This window comes from Anomalospiza imberbis, chromosome 3, assembly GCF_031753505.1.
Source record: "Anomalospiza imberbis isolate Cuckoo-Finch-1a 21T00152 chromosome 3, ASM3175350v1, whole genome shotgun sequence".
In the NCBI taxonomy this organism is placed as follows: domain Eukaryota; kingdom Metazoa; phylum Chordata; class Aves; order Passeriformes; family Viduidae; genus Anomalospiza; species Anomalospiza imberbis.
Window position 1 is genome coordinate 51,439,168 of NC_089683.1, and position 9,264 is coordinate 51,448,431.

The following is a 9,264-nucleotide window of genomic DNA, read 5'->3' on the forward strand; positions in this document are numbered from 1 at the left end:
CATTACCTGATTATCCAGTTAATGCTTAAGAGGTTCATGCACATTTAAGCATTCTTATAAGATCCTTAAAATGGAAAAAAACCCTATGGAAGTTATATCTTGCCATCAGCATTTAGGTTTTTCAGAATAAGATGTTGTCATACTTTTGCTTTGGCTGTGGGGCTGTACTTTAATAGGTGCTAATTAAAACTAAAGTTTGGAAAATGTTTTTTTTTTTTTTTCACTGTGCTTCAGTGTTTCAATGAAAAGCATTTTTTCTTTTTGTTATTTTCATATTATGATTCCAGACATTATTCTCTCATGATCCCGCTGTATTGTTCTAAATTAACTAAAAGAAAACAACCCAAAACACCCCCCACACACACACACAAACTGAAAAAGTGTCTGTTTTTCTGGCTGGCAAAATTCTTTTTGGCTGCATATTTCACATCTGTAGTGTAACAGAGGAAATTCTCATTTCTCTTGCATGAAACCAAACCAGAAAAAATATATAAGTCTATATTTAGCACTTCCCATGTAGCAAGAACCACATTGTCTGCCCTCTATGTGAAGATTTAATTATTGTAGCAACTCTATTAAATTTAAAAGCACATTTAAGTGAGTAAACATTGCATAAACTCTAAACAATATAGCAAATGAACTTTTCAGTCACAGCCCCTCAAATAATATGGTTACTTAATATAGAAGACCAGCCATTGTAAACCATCCCATGGTATGTCTACAAATCTGAAAAGGAAATAATATTTTCTAGTGGACAATTAGAGGAAATGTGTCTTTCAGGGATTATGAAAGTGGAAAAAACCCTCAAGCTGTGTGTCTCCTACATTGTGATGATTTGAAAATTTAGCATTCTACAGTAACCAAGCCCTTTAGTGTTGCTAAATTATTGTGGCAGGAAGGAACTTCATTGTAAGTTTGAGTTACGGAAAGACCAGAAGCACGGTTTCTGTAGTCACCAAACTTTTGTGTGAATCACTGCAGCTGTTCTCACCATCCTGGAGAGTCTGTGAATGGAGGTGCTGCTCTGGCAGCCCAATAATGTATGAATAAATTGGAGATAGGCCTGTTCAGTGGCACTGGATAAGAATAATGAATATGATTTCTTCTTGTAACTGCTTTGGTAGTTTTGGTTGAACAGTTCACATTTTAATTACAACCAGAGGAGACATATCTCCGTTCTGCTTTCTAAAGCTTCATATCTCTCCCCAACCCTTCGCTGATGGTTTTTCTGTTGGATAGATTCTTGCTGAAACTGCCTATCTCAGAACTGATCAAATCTCAGGTATTTTCATCCTTAATCTCTTTCCCTACAGTCTCATTACCTTGTATGATATTTTGGACCTCCAAATCCATCATTCTCTTAAAGATCTTAAATATTTTCTGATTTATTAATACTCCCATCTTCCAAAAGCCTGAATAATCTTATACAAGGTTATTTAAGAGGGTCAGCCTGTATCTTCAAATCCATTGTCTATGCCCTAGACATATTCACTTCCTGAGACTAATAAACACAAAATTAAGAACTTTGATCTTCAAGGCTGCTTAAATTTGAGATCAATTTTGTGATTAGGTGATGGTTTTTTTTAGGGGAAAATGTCTTTTTGAAACACAGACCATTTAATGAGGGAGCAAGAATTAGACCATAGGTGATCAGTCACACTGCTTGACAACTGAATTATAAAGATTAATTCTCCAGTAATGTTGGTGAGGCACTTCTGAGAAACTTCCTGAAAGAAATTAATTCACTGAATCACTGAAGGTTCCTGAATGGTGAATACATAGAAACAGTCTGTTTTGTAAAGCTAACTTGATGCACTCCAAAGAGCTGATTCATTCTGAGAGGTTCTTTCATGAAACATCATCTCTTGGCTATTTTTAGTTTTTGGTGTGTTTTTCTTTTTTTTTTTTTTTTTTTTTAAGACAAAAAATCCTTTCACCCCTCTTGGGAATTGATTTTTTCTGCTTTTCAGTATCTCAGTATCCACGTGCTCTCTCCGTGGAGACTTCTCTCAACCAGCCATTAAATCAGTACCTCCCAGGAAGACACAAAGCAAGCTTATTAGCGCTTAAATAATTCTGCTTAAATAAGCAGAAATAAATAAATAATTACTGCTTAAATAAGCATTAATCATAATAATGATCCCTACATCTGAAATGGAAACTCAGATTCAAGTCCACTCTATTGTCTGATTTCTTTTAGTCCAAATTACTTGCATCTAGTGTCTTCCATATCTGGAACTTTTAAGACCAAATTACTCAGATACTAAATTTAAATGACAACTAACACCAAATTAATAGATAGTGATGTGCTTGGATGCCTATAATATCAGTTCTCCAATCACCTTGTGATGACATGCACTTAATTTTCCCCAGTGCCGTTTCTTTTGCCTTTTGTCTGTCTTCTGATTTATGTTTCATTTGTCACTGATGCATCTTGGTGCTTGTTAGCTCTTCCAGCTGTTGTAGCCACTGAGAGTCCTGTTTATGTCCTTTTAAAAGCTCCAGCTCCTGCTTTTAAACACTGGCTAGGAAAGAGTGCTTGCTACTTAACAGAAGTCTGAGGAACAACCAGGCTTTTTCTAGATGACCAAGGTAAGCTGGGTACCTTAACACGCCACGTGTTTAGCTGGGACTGCCATCTGAAAAGAGTAGTTCTCCTAAGCCAATTCCCAGAGCAGGGAATTTATAGCTGAAAGAGAAATTATTATTTGCTTTACTTAAAAAAAAGAGACAATAATCTTGTAAAACACTTACAGAAGTATCAAGTACGTTATAAATAGCATGAGAAAACCTCAGAGATGTCACTGCAGCCTGTAGATCCATGACATAAACAAATGAACAAGAGGAATGCAGTGAACCTGGCCTTTGTAGACTGTGAAAACTGAAGATTATTCTTTGTATTAAACAATTCTTCTTTCTCTTTTTTATTTTTTTTCCTCAGTTTACTGCCCTTTTAGCACTTTTCCTCAGTAACTACAGCTTATTCTGGACATCTGACAAAACTGCTCCTGGTAGGAAAATTTCCCAACATTTCTACCTGGGACTGGTTCATATCCCCATCCCATATGATCCTTTTGTCTATCTGCAATGGTGTGCAGAGGACAGGTAGCTCAGAAAAAGTGAAAATGTTCAGCCCAGGAATTCATACAGTTTCTGACATTACTGCAGCAGCTGGTATTAGCAGCTCTTAGAGGCTGAACTGACCTTAGTTGTAAAGAAACACCTTGCAGACAGCCACACAAGTAAATGTCTTATAACTTCCTTGTACTTTTCAATAGAATGAGGAAGAAATAATTATAAATGTATAAAGAACTGGTGCATTTGGTCCAGAATTCAATACCCCAGAGATCAGGAACTGTGTGAATCTTCCAACTGAACTAACTTGCTATGAAATTTCTGTCACCAGAGGTTCAGGTCACTGAGTAGACAAGACACAGTCATGAACACCAAGACTGTTAAGAAACTATTTCACAAAACATGAGCAATTTTCATTGTTTTTCTCACTGCTATAAAGCCAACAGACAGCAATTTTCTAGTGCCTGCATTGTGCCTTTTCTGTGCCTCATGCTACAAAACTCAGCTATTAGGACACAGGTAATGGCCTGGCAACCTTTCTGCGCTGCTTCAGTTGAACTAGGAGCTTGGATCTGTGTGACAAAAGGAGTCAGTGTATTCTCTCTAAATGCCAATGCATAAACTGGACACCACCCCAGCAAAACCATGTCTGACCACACTCCAGCTGGTGACACACAGCTCTGCCAAGTCAGCCCAGGTCTTGACCTACACAATCAAGCACATGTTGATGGTTGCAGTGGAGCAGAGCTTAAGTGGAGACCATGCTTTCATGATAATCCTCTAGCAATATTCAATAGTGCCTGTGGCCTACCCTATGCTCCATTTGCTGCTCCTGGATCCAGCATAAGCCCACAGCCATTTGTGGGAGGTGATGCACCTTTTCATGGAGCTAAAAGTGACCATCTGTGAAATAGGCAGAAGAAATTCTTAACTCAATGTTGTTGCCAGCACATTCATATAATGAAAGCACAGTCTCAACTGCCTTTCTGTTGTAACATCACAATAATATGTGTCAGGCCTGGAGGATGTTGCACAAAGCTTTGGAAAGGCTCATGAACACATCCACTGTGGGTCTTCTGAGCCTCTGTGTGATGCTGCTTCTCTTCAGAAGCCCAGACACATTTGACACACTACCTTGCCTTTTTTGTCTTTTGGGAAATGTACTTACAGCTCTGTTGCTTTGGTTCATTACTTCAAACAAAATCTTTGTCTAATTATTGACCTGAAAAGGAAATGTTTCATCCCCAGCTGGGTGAAACAGAAATACAGACTGGGGAATGACTGCAAGCACATTGCATTTCTGCTTTTTTTTTGGATATCATCTGTTTTTCCTTATTTCATATTTTCACCTGAGTTAGCTGACGCTGTGTAAACTAGGCTGTTGATTTCAGAGACGTTCCTTTACTTAGTGTGATGCTTTGTGAAATTGTCAGCTAAGCATTAATCATCATTTAGCCTGTCATTTTGTCTGTGTCTGACATATATTAAACTGTACCTCAAGCTATACACATCTGTCTGTGACAGTCATTTGTTAATTGAATGTGACTTTTAATGAACTTTTCACCCAGCAGGCTATTCCAGGGTTTTATGAACAACTGTATTTGTTACAAGTGCTTCTGTAATTTTTGGAAGCAAACATCGAACAACCGTGTTGTGACTTCCTGGCAGCTGCTGCAGCATGCAGAACTGCGTGTCTTGCCCATTAATCCCCACAGGCATCAGATTCACCAAAGTTATGTCTGACTTTGTAAATGCAGATTCCTAATGGCAGGTGTTTCATAGCCACTCTCAAATGCCTCTTCTGAACATGGCCATGCATCACACCAGCCATCTCAGAGAGGTGCCTGCTCAGTGGCAGTGTCACCAGCCGGACTGGGCTTCCTTCTTCTCCATCCTTTGAAGAGCAGACTGCTGTCAATGGCATGGTGGCTGTGCTGTTGGTGAGACTGCCCATGTGCCTGTGTTCCCCATGGCAGTGACTTGGGAGCAGCTCGCTTTCCCTTGGAAACCAGAAAAAGCCTTCAAAGAGTAACACAAGTTTTTCATACAAAAGAAGTGAGGATGACCAAAATGGTAGGACACCAATCCACTGTATGTATATCTGGGATGCAAAAAACAACTTTATAGTGGGAAAAACCCTTTCCTTATTCTTTTGGTTCTGTTTATAATAGGAATTTGTTTGTAAAAACTAATTCAAGAGACGCTTCTTTCTTGATCTCAATTTCTGATTGCCATTGTATATATTTCTTTGGAAGAACTGGAGATCAAACACAGACCAGGATGAGGGAAGCTTTGGAAATTAGCTATGTATACAGAGACTTGGCAAAAGCATTAACAGATGCAAAAGAAAACTAAAAAAAAAAGAAAGAAAATAATCTAAATGAAGGCAACACACAATATGAATATGAAAAGAGAACAGTTTGGAAATGAAAATACAGCACACTTGGAATTAATGTAGACTCTTTCTAGGCCTGGCGTGATTCATGCAGTGCCAACAGGCTGTACAATTTGCATCAGTATCTATGTTTCAATACAATTTTGTAACCAGGCTATTTAAATCCTCTAAAGCTTTTATGAATTCATGTGCGAGCCTGGACATGAGGAGGGGCAGGAGACAGGAACTGGATATCTGCAAGGCACATCACACATGCAACCTGCCAGGGCCAGCTCCCGGCTGAAAACCAGCATCTCTGTTCAAACCCTGGCTTTGTCATTCTGATACAAACATTCATTTCAGCTGCAGATCCTTTGGGCAATGTAATCTCCCTTCTCCTTAGAGTGCTTTAACTCCAAGTGCTTTTAGAGCTGTCAGTTTTGTTTGAGGTCGCAGCAAGGCATGACGCATAATGCTGTATCACAGCCGACAGTTTCCATGTATTTGGATGCATGCATGTAATCAATCTCATGAATCAGAAGCTTGATTTTTGCTTCACAGTTCCTTTCAACTTCTGTGGAGTTCACTCTTGCTTTGTGCTAATTCAGAGGCCAGTTGCTAGAGGCCAGCATGTTGGAGGTCCTGTCCTGCTTTGGATCGGTGCAGGGGTTTGATTGGTAACAAAAACAAGATCCTGTCATTTAGAGTAATTGTGCTATGCAAATTAGGGAAGGTTCCATGCAGTGCTCATGCTGCAGGTATTTTAATGGCAATATTGGTAAATAAGTAAAAAAAACCAAACCAAAAAAAAAAAAAAAAAAAAAAAAAAACCAAAAAAACCCCAAAATACCCCATAGTATTCTTAGTGAACACCTTTCCCAACCAACATTCTCTCTGAGAAGATTTCCGAATGTCTCCAGAGTCTGAGCTTTCCTCAAGAAAAGACCACAGGTATTAAAGCTGCAAGAAGCTGAGACACAGGTGATGCACTTGCTTTTCTGTTTCTGTACCCTATTATAAGCCTTGTCATTTATTAGAGGCCTCATATATATAAAGGACTAGGAATCTCAATTTTTGTGTTTAATTGCACCTGATAAATCTTTCTCCCATAATTTGCACTTTTTTACCATTTATGATTTTTGTTTCTACATTATTCTCTGATTATGTGGGCAAAGTGTCATTTAATAACGAGTGGCATAGAACAAGTACTTCTTTTTATTTGTTTCAAACAGTGCCTAAGGATTTCATTCAGTGACTCTTTTCTTGTTTTGTGAGACAGAAGTTGAATCTGGATGACTTTCTTTAATATCTTGTGATAGACTTTTAAGTAGTTATTAATCCTTTTCTCATCTCTTCTCTTGATCTCAAGGCAGTTGAGACTCCTTACAAAGGTCTTCACAGTTCTTTCCAGAAAGACCTAGACAGAAGTATTAATGAAATATAAAAGTTTATATAAAGTGGATCGTTTACATACGAAGGAGCTTGATGAAGCCTCCAGGAGATGGGAAGAGGCACAGCTTCCTCATAAGAATTATACAGTAGAATCAGACAATAGGATCACAGAATCATTTAGGTTGGAAAAGACCTTTGAGATCATCGAGTCAGTCATTAACCCAGCCCTGCCATATGCACCACTAAACCGTGTCTCTAAGCACCACATCTACACATCTTTAAACACCTCCAAGGGATGGGGACACAGCCACTTCCCTGGGCACGTTCTTCCAATGCTGAACAACCCTTTTGGTGAAGGAAGTTTTCCTGATATCCAATCTAAATCTTACTGGTGCAGTTTGAGACCATTTCCTCTCATCCTACTGCTTGTTACCTGGGAGAACAGATCAAACTCCACCTGGCTACACCCTCCTTTCAGGTAGCGGTAGAGAATTATAAGGTCCCCTTGAGCGTCCTTTTCTCCAGGCTGAACAACTCCAGCTCCTTTGGCTGCTCCTCATAGGGCTTGTGCTCCAGATCTTTACCAGCTCCATTGCCCTTCTCTGGACATGCTCCAGCACTTCAATGTCTTTCTTGTAGTGATGGGCCCAAAACTGAACACAGAATTTGAGGTGTGGCCTCACCAGTGCTGAGCACAGGGAGAAAACCCTGGTGCTGCTGGCTACACTATTGCTGATAAAGGCCAGAATGGTATTGGTTCAGAATGATTCATATGCCAAGTGATACTATTTTTTAGGTTAAGTGGATTGTCTGGAGCACTTCTCAAGATTTTGTACCTGTCTATCTATTTGGCTGAGTTCAAAAAGTATTTGAATGGCAAATTTGCCTCTTAGTGGGATAGTTGTTCAGTACCTGACCTCTCAAGATGCTTCCAGGTGAATTGGACTCAGGCAAGCTGATTTTATTATCCTTTTTCCTTATATGAGCTTTTTTTCCTCCTTCCAACCATTCAATATGGGATAACTGCAGATCTGATTTTTGTAAATAAAGTGGATGTATGTGAATGTCTCCAAGCTCTTTGGTAGAGAAATTGAAAGGAAAGAGTTGCATTAGCATCTCTTTAATGAACTTTTTTGCGATCCTCCTACTCCTTGGTAATCCCTCGGCTTTGCTTCCTAGTTCTTGTGGTCTAAGGTTTTATGAGTAACTTTTATACTTGCCTTTAGCAAGTTGTTCTACAAACTCTTCATTTATATTTTTAAGTCTAATTTGTTTAGGTTTTAGATCTGTGTAAGCTCCCTTGTTTGCACATAACTTCTGCTTCTGGAAAAATATCTTTTACCTTCAGATAAGATCTCTTCTTTTTAAAATCTCTTCTATTTGTCATCTTATTTGTCTAAGAATCTTTCTCTTTTTTTTTTTTCCCCAAGGAATACTGATTTATTTTACACCTCTTAAGTTGATGCTTTTAAGGAGTCCAAAACATCAACTTTCTAAAATCAGTGCTCTAGCAGAAGAGAGAGAGTTCAGAAGCCTTTACTGTTGCAAGATTCTGCCTCCAGCTTAAAAGTCAGCTTCAGCCTCTGATACATTGCTACATCCAGTACCACGGCTGCTCAGATCCTATGAAAACCCAACTCAGCAAAGTTCTATCCCCAGGAAAGGGCCATTGGCAGGAAGTTCTCTACATGGCCTACCCAGTAAGGTAGCCTACAGAGAAGGATGATGGTCCTGCAGCCCGTCATCCCCAGCTGTAATCCACTTCCCCTCCTGGTAGTACTGCCAGTGCTTGCTGCAGAGAACAAAACAGTCATAAAAGTCTGAATTTTGTCTTTGTTTCATTTTTACTTTATTTATGTCCTGGTTATCTTTAAAATTTTAGATGCCAAGTGGAACATGGAGCATGGTCACAGGACTAGCAAGGATCTGGGCCACTGACTTCATTCCCTGTCTCCTTGACACCGCAGTAAACCATAATCTCCTTCATAAATTTCGCAACTGGAATTCAAAAGCAGTCATCTACAGTATTTTCCTCACTGGTTTGTTTCCTGTGACAGCAGTGATTTCATTAGAAGCATCTTTGGGAGTCTGAAACTCCCAGCAATATGAACAATAAAATATAAAGAAAGACAGGTTTGGCATGAATAGTATTAAAGTACACTACAACTTTTTCCTAATGCTCCAGATATTTGAAAATATAGAAGCTGCACAGGGCTACAACATGAAAATATTCCCAGTAAGACTTACAAATACAAAATCTCTTTTTCAAGTGACATTGATTTTGCTACAAGAAAGGAGAAATTAAAAGCAAGAAATAGTTTTTAATAAAGAAAGGAAAGAGAAACACAGCTGTGGCTCTAAGTAGGGAAACTCCACATTTCTGTCAAGGCATGCCCACAGCAGTTGATCCCATCTGCTTCAAA